At 51.8% G+C, this 15,563-nt stretch overlaps 1 protein-coding gene across 1 annotated transcript in view; it reads right to left on the bottom strand.

Annotated features, from left to right (window-relative positions):
* MIB2 (MIB E3 ubiquitin protein ligase 2) overlaps window positions 1-14,606 on the bottom strand; it is a 47,556-nt gene extending 32,950 nt beyond the window's left edge. The window contains 1 exon segment of the mRNA XM_020976128.2: window positions 14,339-14,606. The gene's annotated coding sequence lies outside the window, so the exon portion shown is untranslated.
* Between the last annotated feature and the right edge of the window lie 957 nt (window positions 14,607-15,563).

Raw genomic sequence — 15,563 nt, forward strand, 5'->3', positions numbered from 1 at the left:
CTGCCTCTAGCCTACAAACATTCGCTGTTATTTATTACTGCAAAAGGTCAACCTAGAAAAAACTCAGTGCCTGATACCTCCAGCCCCATGGCCTGCCACTTGCCGGCACTGCCTTCCTTGCCAGGCCTGGGGCCTCAGCCTCGCCCTACACCCCAGACGGGAACCGCAGTCCCTGAGCAGGCCTTTCCCGCACCAGAACGCCAGTGCATACCCCCCAGTGAGAAAAGGCAAGAGGGCCTCGAGCTGAGCCAGGACGATGGGTCTCAGTGACCCAGCCACCTCCACGCCCCCGGGCACCCCGGCCTGGGCCAGGACCTCAGGCAGGAGCCACCCAGCCCAGCTCCCACATGAAAGAGAATGTCCATCCCAACTCACTGGACGAGCGGACAGCCAGCCTCTGTGCCAGCGAGGAAAGCCATGACAGTACCTGCCAAGGCAGCCCAAATCTCTCCTCACAGCCAGCCCACACCTAGCCATCGTCCTCACTCTGTTCCTGGGGCTGCCCTGGGGCAGCAGCTGGACAAGGCTAGGCCCTCAGCGCCCTCTTCAGCCTAAACAAGCCCCACCCCTTCTGCTCTTCCAGTGATGTGGAGTCTCCTGCCCTGTCTCCCGGCCACGGTGGTTTGATTTTCCTGATAAGCTTATGGAGTGTGTAACCCTGCCCTCTGGTCGGCACTACCACTGTGACGGCTCAACTGAGGGCCCTGTGGCCCCAGCAGCCACCCCTGGAGCTTCCCAGATCACCCCCAGGGCTGTCTCCCCATTACAATGCAAGCACCCAGAGATTGGCCACTGTCTTTATATCGGTAGCCCCAGCAGTAAGCACGGTGCTGGGCACAACAGAAGCTCAAGTACTTTTTGTCCATCTGTTCCCCCATCATCCTGGCGGCCCTCTTTGGTGGTCTTCAGAATTATCTCCTCCTGGGGGCCGCTAGGTGGCGCAGCGGATAAGAGCTCGGCCTTGGAGTCAGGAGGACCTGAGTGCGAATCCAGTCTCAGACCAGACACCTGACACTTACTAGCTGTGTGACCCTGGGCAAGTCACTTAACCACTGCCTAGCAAAAAAATTAAAAAAAAACAAACCATAAAAAAAGAAAAAAGAATGATCTCTTCCTTCCTCCTGGAAGCTTTGCCTCTAAATGTAGTCCAGGAAGCCATCAGCTGTTTGGGTCGTCATGTCACACTGCTAACGTGGATTGAGCTCGCAGGCCACCGGCACCCCCAGATTTTTTTCAGGACCTGGGGGCTCTCTAGTCTCAGGTCAGCCACTGAGCGGTGGTGGGATGCTGGGCTCCCCGCTTCCTCTCCCAGCCTCCTGTAGCCCCGATGTTCTATGATCCTGAACTGGCCTGTTCCCCGTCCTTGCCCAGGCCACAAAGGCTGGCCACCCAGGAAAGACAGGTGCATTTCCTTGGTCCCTCCTCAGGGAAGACTACTGGTCAAATGTCACAACTTGAACTCAGAGCCCAGGGAAGGAAGAGGCCCAAAGCTAACACCAACCACAGAGCTTTTCCACAGCATGCCTAGCACACACATGACATGATGTAGACAGTGGCAGAAAAGATTATGGCACGTGAGCTCACGGGGAAAAAAAGGAAGGTGAGGAACGTGGCTGAGTCAGGAGGGTGGAGTCCACAAAGAGAGGGCGGACTGAACCGGGGGCAGACATGGCCTGGGACACCCGTGCTGAGCTTCCACGCCCAACGCGACTGAGACAGGTATCCCATCATGCCTGCTGTGGACTGAGCACCTCTGCAAATAGGGTATAAATACCCAACAGCGACCTCCCAAGGCCTCGCCAAGGGCCCCCTCCTCAGCACCCACAAAGCTCTTTCTCTTTAAGGCCAACATGGGAGTTGAGGCTTTGTCGGAGAATTAAGAGAGCTAGAAGGGGCCTCAGTGGCTATTTAATTCAACCCACACACCAGCAGGGTCTGCATAGTGACAGAGCCCAAGTAATCAGGCAGGGCAGCCCCTTCCACGTCAGGACAGCTCTCTGTGGCCGGTTCTGTCCTCCAGAGCCAAGCAGACCGTGGCTCACGCACAGCCCCTTGAACACGCCAAGAAAACAATTATATCACATCCCCCAAGTCTTCTCTGTTCCAGACTAGACATCTTCCGTTTCTTCAGTTGATCTGTATTTATCATGAATTCAAGGTCCTTCATCACCCTGGTTACCCCGCAGCTCGTCAACATCCTTATTCTTGGAATCTCTGCCTTTCTTACGTTAGCTTTTCCTGGTGGCCCATCACACTGCTGGCTCACTGAATTTGTGTCTGCTAAGACCCCCAGATCTTCTTCAGACAAATTGCTAATTAGGCCTGCCCCATCCTGTACTTGTGAAGCTGATTTTTGTATCGAACTATAAGACTACATTTCTCCCTAGTGAATTCTTCATAGATTCAGCCCAATGCTGTAGCCAAGGATCTGTAACCAGCCCTCTGAGCTCTGCGTCATCTGCAGATCTGAGGAGCATGCCCTCTTTTGTAATATTTGTAATAATTTTATTCTGTAATATTTGAGAATATTTGTATGGTCACTGAAGTACAGATCCCCACGGCCCTTCCCTGGAGACTTCCTACATATTCACCTTGAACCATCGGGTGCTGGCCCCTTCAGTGGAAAAGTCATTCTCCTTCATAGAGGAAAAGGGCACACATCAGGAACAGAGCCATTGTCTTCTCTTGGGCGTCCTGTCCCCCCAAGGGAAGGTCCCAGCCCTTCTCCGACCCTTTTTCCTCCCCAGAGGACCAAATGCCCCTTGCTTGTCTTCGGCTCACCCATCTTCCTTTGAGAGGCTCTTTTTAGAGGGCCAGGCCGTGCTTAGATGTGCCCTCTTGTTACCTGGCCTTGGTTCCAGCTTCTGGGCTTTTTAAAAAAAATCTGCACCCACACCAGTCTGATCAACTGAGCCAATGTTTGTAAAGCTCTCAGCACATGCCTGGCACATGGCAGCTGCCACCTCAACTCTACTTCCCTTCTTCTCCTCTTCTCTCCCATTCAAAGCAAGCCCACCATTCCCCTATTTGTATCTTCTCTTCGTCTTCAGAATGCCATTCTTGCGCATCTCCCAATAATTCTTCTGCAGAATTTTAATCCCTGGGATCAAACCCTTTGGAACCGGCTTTTCCCTCTAAAGGCGAGGGCACAAGAGACGGAAGAAAGTGCCAGGATAAGGGCATGTAGAGCAGCCAGCAGAGAAAACAAGCAGTGGTGAGCTCCCCAATACCATCTGTGGGCCCGATGGACTGGATCAGGCTGATGGGACCAGCTCTGGAAGCTTCTGTAAGTCATCCACAGATGCGGGGATACAAGAGTTAATACTGTGCAAGTGATGCCAGGCTTCTACCAGCAGCCTACAATGAGCCTGTGGGTCTGTGTGGCAGGGCAGAGTATAAGACCTGGAGTGCCAGCATCGAAGCTCAAATCTTGGTGCTGTGGCCGTCTGCATGACCTTGGACATCAGCCCAGCTGTACTAGAACACGGTTAGCACAGTGTCTGGTTCTAGATTCAGGTCTTAGTCATTTTCCTAATTTGAAATTTTAATTTTTTAATTTGAAAAATTTTAATTTCCAATTTTATAATGTCTAATTTTACAAAGGGGAAAAATGAGGCCCAAAGATCACAGAATTATAGATCTACAGCTGGGCAGGAACGCTGGGGGCCATCCAACCCAATACCTTCGGGTGTTTTTAATTTTTAAATTAATTTTTAAATTTAAAAATTTTTTTTAAATTTTGCACTTAAATGCACATTTCATATACAAAGTAGGAAAAAGGGGACTGCATAAGAAATCACATATCTTAATTATTTCCAGCTTGCTTTAAAAAAAAAGTACAGAATAAATTCAACACATCACTTTCAAAGCCGTCCTGCTCATCTGTGTTTCCTTCTGAACTCCCCTCTGTTCTTTTCTGAGCATTTTCTTTTATTTCAAGTAGTTTTTCACTTGATTCTCTAAGTATATCATCGTATCATCTGCAAAGAGTGATAGCTTTGTTTCTTCTTTGCCTATTCTAATACCTTCAATTTCTTTTTCTTCTCTTATTGCTAAAGCTAACGTTTCCAGTACAATATTGAACAACAGTGGTGATAATGGAACATCCTTGTTTTACTCCCAATCTTACTGGAAATGCTTCTAGCTTGTCCCCATTCCATATGATGCTTGCTGAAGGTTTTAGGTAGATGCTATTTATTATTTTAAGGAAGACTCCATTTATTCCTATGCTCTCTAATGTTTTTAATAGGAATGGGTGTTGTATTTTGTTAAAAGCCTTTTCTGCATCTATTGAGATGATCATGTGGTTTCTGTTGGTTTTGGTGTTGATATGATCAATTATGCTGATAGTTTTCCTAATATTGAACCAGCCCTGCACTCCTGGTAGAAATCCTACCTGGTCATACTGTATTATGTGCATTTTCTTTTAAATGCTTCAATGACCCTCTTTCCTTCCCCGCCCCTAATACTATAGCTAGTCCCCTCTTTCTCACCCTTATTTTGAATATAAAAAAAAGAAAAAAGAAAAACAAAACCTTTGTGACAAGCTTAGTCAAACAAAATGATGCCACACATTGGCCATGTCCAAAAATGTATGTTTCCTTCTGCACCTTTCAGCCCCCCACCTCTGTCAGGTGTTGGCTTCAATGTCAGTCCTCTGGAGTGGTCCAACCTCCTTTTCTAAAAGGGGAAACTGAGGTTTGGGAAAGTGAAGCGATTTTCCCCAAGGGCATTCAGATCGTACATGCTGAGGGTGGATGATGTCTGAAACCCAAGAGAAACTGATCCAAGGTCCCACAGCCAGTAAGCACCAGAAGCAGGATCTGAGCTGGGGCTCCAGACTGGCCCTCCAGACCCCATGCTCTGCCCACTCCAGGGGCTGGGTCCTAACTCCCCCACACTTGGACGGCTGGCAAATGCCTCCGAGCTGCTGTCCCAAGGGACAATCTCCCTCCTCTAGCCTCTCCTGCAGCCAGATGTGATCAGAGCCTCCTACAAAGCTCTCATCACACCACTCCTCTACTCAAAAAGTGGCCTGCTGCCTGTGGCGTGAAACTCAGCCTCCTCCTCCTGCCTGGCACTGAAGGGGACGCCACCGCACTGCTCCCTGCTCCAGCAGAGGCTGTCCACTCTCTTCTCCGTACCAGGCTCTTTCCGCCCTCTGGTCCTTTGCTTATGCCGTTCCCCCTCCCTGCCAGGCCCTCTTCCCTGGACCTCGCCAGATCTTCCTCACCCTCCGCAAGCTGGCTCAGGGTTATTCGACCTCACCCAGAATTCTCTGCTGCCCACTCAACCTCTCCTTTGAGTGTCTATTGCATCAAATGGTTTGGCAATTTGTTTTCCCGTAGGCGTTCCCTCCTTAGACACAGCTAGACTGTAAAGTCTTTGAACGCAGGGCCGTGTCTTCTCCCATGAGTATCTCCCCCATCATACCTTGGCACAGGGCTGGGCCCACAAGAAGTGGCTGAGAAACACCTCGCCCGTGGGAGACTCTGGCAGACACAGACCAGAAACACCGTTTCTACCTGAGGAGTCCTGGGGCAGTAGGGTGGGGCTGACTTTACATGCTGCCCTCCTCACTGCCTCCAATCTCTCCTGGTGGGTGGTGGGCACTGGGGGCTGGGCACTAGCATCTAGAGGGCACCTGAGGCCTCTGCTAATGCTTCCCACCCATGCATCTGCTGCAAGCCTTCAGGGAGGAGAGGACTCGAGGCATTACCATCCTCAGTTTTCAGATGGGAACGCTGAAGTTCAGAGATGAAGTGGTAAGGTCATGGGGCCAAAACCAGTGAGCATCTGAGGAGAGATTCCAGTGTAGGCTTCCCCCTGCTCCCAGGCCAAGGCTCTGCCCATCTTCCCCAGCTGCTTCTCCTGAAAGCTACAGAGCCATTCGCTTATGGGAACAGGAGATGTTCCAGAGAACTCAGTATCACAGGCAATCGACCGGGCAAACATTCTCTTCCCTTACTGTGTCTACCCAGGAGCCAATCTCTGGCAACGTGCTGTGGGGCACTTGACTAAGCCCCTGGGCTTGCTGCTGCCCTGAGCTCTCCCCCTGACATCTGGGAACCAGCCAGGGTTAAGAGAGTCTGGGGCTCAGCCCCTCTGCTACAGAACCCCGAGTGGCCTAGGAGCCAATCCCACTGGGGCGCTATACAGCCTTTCCAGGATTGAGAGGAACCACCCCGTCACCTCTATCTCTGGCTCCCCTCCTTTCCTGCCTCCCATCCCTAGGGGGCTGAGCAGGCTAATCACTGCAGACCCACAGCTGTGCGTCCATCCGCACAGCGCCTCCACTCGCCCTGCGCCATCCTGACAAATGGCACGTCATCGATTCCCATCCGTCTGCAGCAGTGCTGAGCGGCTCTGCCAGGCAGACGACTGTGCCTGATCATGCGTGACCTTTGCCCTGTCATCTCCTGGGGCCTGAAAGGACAGAGTCTAGCCTTTAAGGGCAGGCTGGGAGACATGGAAGCCTTCTCCCTTGTGCTGAAAGGAGCCGGAGCTCCTACAAGCTACAAAGATCCCAAAGACCAGACCCAGGACATTTGTGCATCTGGGGAAGCACAGAGGGGCCAAGGATTAGAAGCGGAACTTTAGGGGGAGAGATGAAACACTGACGGAGAAGGGAAAGGGTTCCCTCTGGACAGCAGGGTCACCACGAGTAGAGAACCCAAGATTTCTGGCTCAGGCCCCCGCAGGCAGAGATCCAGAGCTAAGACAAGCAGACCTAGCCAGGGACCCTCGTCACTCAAGGCCTTCCACAGCCTCGGTAACTTGGGCCTGCCTGCTGTACCAGGGTACCTGCTTGTGGCCAAATACCAAGTATTTTGAGCCAGCCAGCCTTTTAAATAAAACCAGACAAGAAGATGACACTGATAGCTAGCTAATCCAAGGAAACCTTGCCTATGGTCCCATCCCCCATCCTGATGTCTCACATGGGAGGCAATCACAACCTTCAAGGAATGCCGCCCCCCCCCCCAGCCAAAATAAAAGCTCTGGTTTCTGTTAACAGATGCCTTCCCCCAGTCACTCCCAAATCCAGTCCCAGTTAAGGCTGGTGAAATAAGGGCTTCTGGGCCAACGGCTCCCTCGGTCAGGCTTGCTAGTCTTCCCCACATGCGAAGGGTAGGGCCAATACTGCCCGGGCTCCAGCCTTTAGTGGGGATCAGGCACCTGCAGATTTCAACCCAGCTGGGAACCAAGGCTGTCTTCATCTTAGACGTAGATAATGACGCTTCAATTACAACCAGGCTGCTGGGCTCCGTCCCAGCCCACTGGGACCGCTCAGTTGTTCTCCTAGCACCAGATGGTGGCCGAGTCACAGCCCAGGCCTGAAAAAAGGGTTTAGCCAGGCAGGCCAGAAAGAGAGCCCTGATCCTGAAGCCACAGCCCTGAGCCTGCAGGCCTTGTGGCTGGTGCCACAGGCTGGCCTTTCTGTGTTGTGCCCTGGTTTCCCTGCTTACACACATCAAGATGGCTTCAGTTTCATGCCTGAAAATAAATTGTTCCCCTTCTCCCCTACCTTACTCCCTGCCAAAAAGAAAAAACCAAGCACCGCTCAGATGCCAGCCCACTTGGGAGAAAGGGAGCCCCTATGCCATCCTATCTGCCCGGAACAAGCCAAGATAATGAGGTGGGAAGTTCGTGGGAGGCCGGCAGGTGGGCGGGCAGGGTTGGCCACAGGACAAAGGCAGCTGGTATTGTAGGCAGGGGACTGCTCGGGTAAGCAAGGGTCAGGGCAGGAGGTTAAGGTTCTGAGAAGGAAGGCAGAGGAATAAATATGTGGCAGGCAGGGGCAGAGCAGTGGCCAGGCTCAGACAGAAAGGGTGTGGCAGGGCAGACCATTCATCCTCAACAACAGCTGGAAATAGGCCCTGGGCCTGGGGGGGGGGGGGGGGCCTGACCCAGCAGGCATAAAGGGGCCCTGCTGCCAAGCTCAGGGGGATCTAGAAGGGGCTGGGAGTCGAGGGTGGCCAGGAGGGCTCAGACTCAGGAGGTGGGCAAGGGCAGGGCTTGAGGGGCTGGAGGATCTTCAGCCCCACCCCCCAGACCCCAAGGAAGATACAGTGCCCTGCCATTCTCAGGTCTGAGGTGGAAAGAGTGTTTAAGCTCCCTGAGGGCAGGGCCCATTCCCTTTTGCTTTGGGAGTCCCAGTGCCTGGAAGTACAGTAGGTACATAATGACTGTATGCTGGTTGACTGAGTGGAGAGTTTCCCAGGACAGAGCTCTGAAGGGGTTGCAGGGCCAGCTGCCCCCCCCCCAATCACGCATTCTCACTCACACTCTGTGGCTCTGGACAAGCAGCCATTCGCAAGGCTACGGATCCTAGCTAAAGAATCACACCTGACGCTTCTCTACCTTTAAGTTTTGTAAAGCAGTTTAAAAACGCTATGTCACTTGATCCGCACAACAACCCTGGCAGGTAAGGGCCATCATTAACCCCACTTTACAGATGAGGAAACGGCAGCAAACAGGGTGAAGTGACTTGCCCAGGGTCCCTCAGCTAGGAAGTGTCTGCGGCTGGCTTTGAACTCAGGTCTTCCAGACTCCAGTCCTAGATCTCTCTCCACTGTGCCACCCCAGTGCAAACACTAGGTCACGATGTGGGTTTACGGAATCATAGAAGCACCAATTAGGGCCAGGCCTAGCAGGCCGTGATCCCTCGAGGTCTTTGGGCATCAAGCACTCACACAGCTTCCCCTCGCCCACACCTCACACAAAGCTCAGTGGCCCTGACTGCTGCCACCACTGGAGGAGGTGGCCCACGGCCAGCTAGCTTTCTAAGGGACATCTTAAGGCATCTCGGAAGGAAGCCCTGGCCACACAAAAGTGTCGGACCCCATCCCGAGGGGTCCTGCTCAGCCACACGCATGAGCGCAGCCTCATGGGAGGGGGCCGCTTTTTTGCGAGGACACATCACATAGGCACATGTCTTCCAAAGAGAAAGAAAAACACCATCTATCACACTAGGACCCTCCATCGTGTGTAGCTTCTCTCTTTAAAGACCATATGAACGTTATCACAGTAGTTCTACATGTTTGGCATCTGGATCACCTCCTAAATTATCTTAAGCTCTCTTCCGTGTGTGGGAGGGGCAGGGTTCCCCATTACTAGCTGCTCACCCCACCTCTCTCAGACAAAAACCCTCTTTTGGCAAAAGTGTCTAGGCAATCTCAGATACATAACACTTACTAGCTGTGTGACCCTGGGCAAGTCACTTAACCCTGCTGCCTAGCCAAAAAAAAAAAAAAGAAAGGAAAAAGTTTGTAGGTAAACAAAGTAGACCCAGACATTGGCCGTGGCTCAAAATACAAGCCTTTCTGCACCTCACATACTCCCTTTGACCTATTTATGGCCCCTGGACTGGGCAGGCCCCAGACACAGCAGCCAGGGACATTCTAGCAAAGGCACGCCAGACTCTCAGAGCTTGAAGGGACCTCACAGCTCACCCAGTCATTTGATTTCCCCATTTTATGATGAGGAAATTGAGGCCAAGAGAGAGAAAATCGCTTGCTTGAGGTGTGTGCTGGTACCAGACCCCAGATCTTCTATCTTAGTACCCCCTTCCCTTCTACCACACTGTCAGAGGATCAGGGGAGAGGGCCCCCTAAGTGCCCCTGGGGAGGGGAGGCAGAGCAGATAGTCTAACAGGAAAGAAGGGCACATCCATGACTAATCCAAATTATAAGCCAATCTGGAAGAGCAGGACGTGATACCCACAAGCCCAGTCCAAAGGCCAGAAGCCTCGTGGAAAAGAGGCTCAAGCAGGGCAGCTAGGTGGCGCGGTGAATAGAGCACCAGCCCTGAAGTCAGGAGGACCTGAGTTCAAATCCGGCCTCAGACCAAACACTTGGCACCTACTAGCTGTGTGACCCTGGGCAAGTCACTTAACCCCAATTGCCTTAAAAAAAAAAGGCTCAAGCCCAGTTCTGCAGGAGTAAGAAGGAGATAAGCAAAGAGGAGGGAGGGAGGGCATTCCAGGCACAAAAGATAACATAAGCAAACACAGAGAAGGAGAAACCCAAGAGGGGGTGGGTGGGGCAGGGCAAAGGGAAGGCCTGATTGAGCCCAGAGGCCAGAGATAAGGAGATAAGGCTGGAGAGCCAAGCTGGGGACAGCCCTGAATGTCAGGCTGACAAATCTGGATCTGATCTAAGAAGCAACCTGAATCCATAAATCCTTTAATAAGAAAGTGATCCGATCTGAGACTTCCATTAAGGGGGATGGATCTGGAAGCTTGGGCAAAAAGAACCAGAAAGGATGAGACAGGAGGCAATGAGAGCAGATAAGTGGCTGCCCCTGGTAACACAGGCCCAGGGTCTGGGCAGTGGCTGTGGGGATGCAGAGACAGATCTAAGACATCAGGAAGGAAGGCTGGGCAGAATCTGGTCACCGATAGGATCCAGGTGACACAGACAGGCTGAATCTGTGGACAGGAGAGGTGGGGAGGGAAGTACCAGCTGCTGTTAGAATCAGAAGCCACCTTTAGAGAGGAGAGAGTTCAAGCTGCAAAGAAGAGCCAAAGCAAAGGAGATGCCCAGCTCTCCATGGCGGCAGGCAGATGAAGTCAGAGCCCTTCTCCCCTCCCCTCCTGGGCCTGTTCCTCAGCACAGAATGGGCTGGGCAGGTGAGTCAGTGGGTCAGGAGCCAGGCCTCAGGGCAGGAATCTAAAAGGTCAGGGAGAACCAGGACAGGTGAGAGGAAGTCAGCCCAGCCAGCCAGAGGTGAGGGCAGGCACTGAAGGGCAAAGCGGACAGGCCAGGGCCAGGCACATGGCAGGTGCTTAATAAATGCTCTCTGACTAACTGACAGGCCATCAGGAGCCAGGAGGAGTTCCATGGGGACTGAAAGAATAGAGCAGGTGAGGCAAGAAAATGGAGGAGCAATAACCGAGAGGACAAGGGGCAGCTAGGTGGCGCAGTGGATACAGCCCCAGTCTTGAAGGCAGGGGGACCCGAGTTCAAATCCATCCTCAGGACTGTACCTCAGGGAAGTATCAGCTGTGTGACCTTGAGCAAGTCACTTCACCAAGACTGCCTCCAAAAAAATTAATAATAACCAAGGGGTCCGTGAAGCCCACCCAGCATCTGCTTACATATTTCCCTCTTGGAGATGGGGCCAATTTTCATGCACAGCAGAAGGCAAAGGGGTGGCTGATCCAGGGCAGATCCCAGCATCTCTGGGGAAGGAGAGAGTCGACTGCCCACTTTTTCCTCAATGGCTGGCATTTCTACCGGGCAACTTTTAACATTTTGGAACTCATCATTTACTGGTTCAATGTGCTTCTCCTACCCAGGTGCCGAGACCCTAGGAAGGCCTGTCTCCTATAGCTTTGCTGCAGTCCAAGCAGGGCCCAGCTGAGGAGTCACCACTATTCCCCTGGGAAAGCCTCATAAATGAAGATCCTTGCAAGGAAACCCAAGACAATGTCTGTCTCCCTCAAGAACCCTCTGCTCACTCTCTGGCTTGGTTTTGGCTCCAATCCATCTAGGAAACCACCACGGAGACAGCCTCAGCTTTGGTACCTAAGCCTCTCCCTTGCCTTAATCCCATTCACCCTGCAGGTCTCCTCTATCCTTGCTGTCAAATTCCAGGCTGCTCGAGGACAGGGGCCATGTTGTTTTTCATCTGTGGCTCCCCAGGGCCCAGCCTAGAGCCCAGCATGGAAGCCCAGAGTGGGTGAGCCACGAGGCCAGGGACCTCCTCTTCTTCCCCAGCTTAGGGAGGAGGATCACCTCAAGCCACAGAGAAGAGGAAAGAGGAGAAGCAGAGTGATGGAATGAACAGAAAGCCGGCCTCCATATCTGGAAGACCCAGAGTCAATGACACAAACTGGCTGTGTGGCCTTGGCAAGCCCCTTCACCTCTCAGTGCCCCAAGCCACTGTCTATGACCAGAAGCTGCAGGGAGGGCCCTCTCAGAGCTCCCTACGTGGAGTCATAGTTCCAGAAAAACAAACAGGGAGGGCAATGGGGAGGCTAGGGTCCTAAGGCAAGTCTCCTGATGAATACCTGCTGTGTCCTCAGCTCTGCAAAGATCCCTATAGAGGATACAGAAAAGTAGGAGATGGGTCAAGGGCTTGAAAGTCCTGTTGGGAGACTAAGGCTATTACACATGAAACATAATGAACAACCGACAACACCGATGTTACCTAATTCAGTGCCCAGCTGTGTGGCACAGCAGGGCTCTCCAATGCCAGGATGGCGCATGGATGCACTCGCCAAGGCCAACCCCTTGATCTCATCCCTTTCCACCTCCTTCAGCAGATTGCCTCCACTACCATCCTTTTCTCTAATCTTCAGTCTCTCCCTATCTTTGCTTCTTTCCCAGGATCCAGATTCTCTCCAGCCTTAAAAAAAGAAGACCCAAATAAACCCCTCTGAACTACCATTCCCTCAGGATATCATCCTAAGTCTTTTCCTCCTTTTCTAGTCAAACTCCTAGAGCAAGCCATCTACACTCATGGCCCCCTTCACTCATTCCTCAACTTCTTGCAATCTGGCTTCCCACCCAGCCACTCAACTATAACTTTTCTAAGTTCCGACAATCTATAAACTGGCAAATGCAGTGGTCTTTTGCCAGTCCAAATCCTCCCTGACCTCTCTGTAGCACATAACACTGCTGACGACCTCCTGCACACTCCCACTTCTCTTCTCTGGGTTTTCTTGAATCATGCCCTAGATCCTCTCTGTGTGGGTGCACCCCAAAATTCTGTCCTGTGCCCTCTTCTCTCTAGGGGCCCTTTCTCAATGATCTCCTCAGGTCCCATCTCTCTGCAGATGATCTCCTCTGCCCACATGTACAGATGCAGACCTACTCTCACTCTCTCTCATATCCACTCATTGAATGGCCTGTGGGCACCTCAAATTATACTTATGTCCAAAAAGAACTCCTTATCTCTCCCGCCCCCAAATCCTATTCCTCTTCCCAATTTCCCTCTCTTTGTTCAGGGCACCTCCCCCATCCTTCCTGTCACCCATATGTGAAACCTTGGGTCCTCACCCTTCCCTCCCCCACCTCCCACACTCAGGCCAAATTCTCATTTACTCCACAGCCTCTGTCTGGTCCCCTTCTGTCCACTCACACAGCAAGCATGGATTGAGGCCTTCACCCCTTCTCACCTGGATCAACGCAGAGCCCTTAACTGGCCTCCCCACCTCAAGTCTTTCCCCTTGCCAATCCATTCTCTACATACAACGAACTGCAAAGAGCACAGATGTGAATACAACCCTCTCCTACCCAAAAAGCTCTAGTAATTCTTAAATTAAACACAAATCCTCAGTCTGGCATTTCAAACCCAGGCTGGCTCTGGGTTACCTTCCCAGGCTTAGTGCACACACTTCCACTTCACACGCTCTACCTTCCAATCAAATTGGCTGACTTGCTACTTTTTTTTTTTTTGCCCAGCTGTCTTCTCCCGTGCCTGAACTTCATGGCCTCTTAGAATCCCTGGCTCCCTTCAAAGCTGAGCTCAAGGGCCACATCCAGGCCTTCCTGATTCCACCTCCCCCACCCCAGCTACTAGTAGTACCCCACAAGAAAGTACCATTTACTTGGACTGGACTGGGTACTGTTCCCTACCGCATCCACTCCCCTCCCCCAGCAGAACAGAAGCACCTCAAGGGCAGAGGCCTGATACAGCCCCAGTGCCTAACCTAGCTCCTAGAACAGTAGACGCTAATAAATTCTTGATTACTGACTGATGTAGCATTTTATGGCCTGCAAAACAGCTTCTTCACAATAATCCTGAGGGAGTGGATTTAAGTATTAGAATTCCTATTTTAACAAGGACGAAACTGGAGCCTGGGGAATTTAAGTGACTGGGTTACACAGCTAGTGTCTGAAATGGGATTCCAAGCCAGGTGTAGGGACTCTAAGTCCAGGGCTCTGTCCACTTCTCCGAACACCCTCTTTCTCTGCCAAAGCAGTTTCAGAATCACTTGGCAGATGTAAATAAGCAAGTAATTACGGCCGTCCATTTAAAACCCCATTTTCAAAGCCACAAAGGAAACTAACTGCCAACACAGCACTTCCTAATTATCTTTCCTGTAAATAGAGAGCTGGGTCTTCAAATTGTGCAATACGGATTGTTTCCACACGCATGTCACTATTACGATCACCAAGTCACAAATAAATCACTGAGCTTTTTTTTTTTTAATCACTGCAGATGCTTCAAGTTATCATCATGCCCAGCAGCTAATGGCTCACAGAAACAGTCATCTGGAACGCTCCACTCGTGGCCATTCTGGTTTCAAAGTCAAGACTTCTGGTGTGGAGGGGATGGGGATAAGAGGAAGAGTAGCTTGGACTCGGGCACGCAGGGCAGCAGGACTTACCTTAACCTCCCCGCAGATTCTCCTCGGGATTCTGCCCCCAGAGCTTCCTTGTGCTTGCCGGGTCACCAGGCAGGCCCACAAAGAGGCCTTCCTCTGGGCATCGGCTGCCAATGCAGACAGAGACAGCAGATCAGTTCAACGGAGGCACTCGCCCAACGCTCAGAGGCCAACAGCAACGCATCACCTGCCCTCCCTCCCTCTTTCTGACTGTTCTCAGGTCTAAGCATTTGACACTGGCCACTCTAACTCCATTAGGAATTCCTGGGAGGCAAGGTCCCCTCCACCCCTCCACCCCTCCACCCCCAAGGGACACAGATGTTTACAATAAACAATTCTAGAGTCGACCATGTGTATGTGTACATGTGCAAGAGCCACTAGGTGGCGCTATAGTGTACAGTTTGCCAGGCCTGGAGTCTGGAAGACTCATCTTCCCGAGTTCAAATCTGACCTCAGATACTTAACAGCTGCGTAACCCTGGACAAGTCATTTAACCCTGTTGGCCTCAGTTTCCTCATCTGTAAAATGAGCTGGAGAAGAAAATGACAAACCACTTCAGTATCTCTGCCAAGAAAACCCCAAATGGGGTCATGAAGAGTTGGATACAACTGAACAATAACACAAAAATTTAAAGCAAATGAAATCAAGAAAATGTCCCCACTCCACGCTAAAAGAGTCACCAGGGGCCAAAATTCTGGACACGGACAAGGGAGCACCGGACACCCAGAAAGTGGCCTCCCCAAAGCAGCAAACATATAGTAGGAGAAGCTGTCTACTTCGGCCTGGAAGGAAAGGCCCGATGATGTAATGGCCTATTTACAATGACTACCTTCCTGTAGAAGGTTTTCTGAGACAAAGTCATGCTACAGGAAGCCTCGCCCTCCCGATGCAGAGGGCAAGAACCGTTCTCATGAACCCCTATCAGCATGAGCTGGGACGTCAAGAAGGAACACCGAGGCTCCAGGCACCGATTCTGGCCGAGAAGACGAGCTCTCACGAGGATCACGGGGTGTTCTGTCACAGCAGGGAGATCAGGAAAGAGGGGAACACGCTTCCTCCTGCCTTGGGTCCTTCAAAGCTCAGTGCAGGGGCTTTCTCCTCTGCCTCCACCAAATTTTTCCCCAATTCTCCCAGGTTCTCGCTCCTCCAATGATCTTCTATTGCCTTATCTGTAAGGAGCAGCAGCTGGATAGAGGATGCCTGCCCCTGACCCATACTGGCTGTGAGA

Source organism: Phascolarctos cinereus, unplaced genomic scaffold, assembly GCF_003287225.1.
Source record: "Phascolarctos cinereus isolate Bilbo 61053 unplaced genomic scaffold, phaCin_HiC Scaffold_726;HRSCAF=1367, whole genome shotgun sequence".
NCBI lineage: Eukaryota > Metazoa > Chordata > Mammalia > Diprotodontia > Phascolarctidae > Phascolarctos > Phascolarctos cinereus.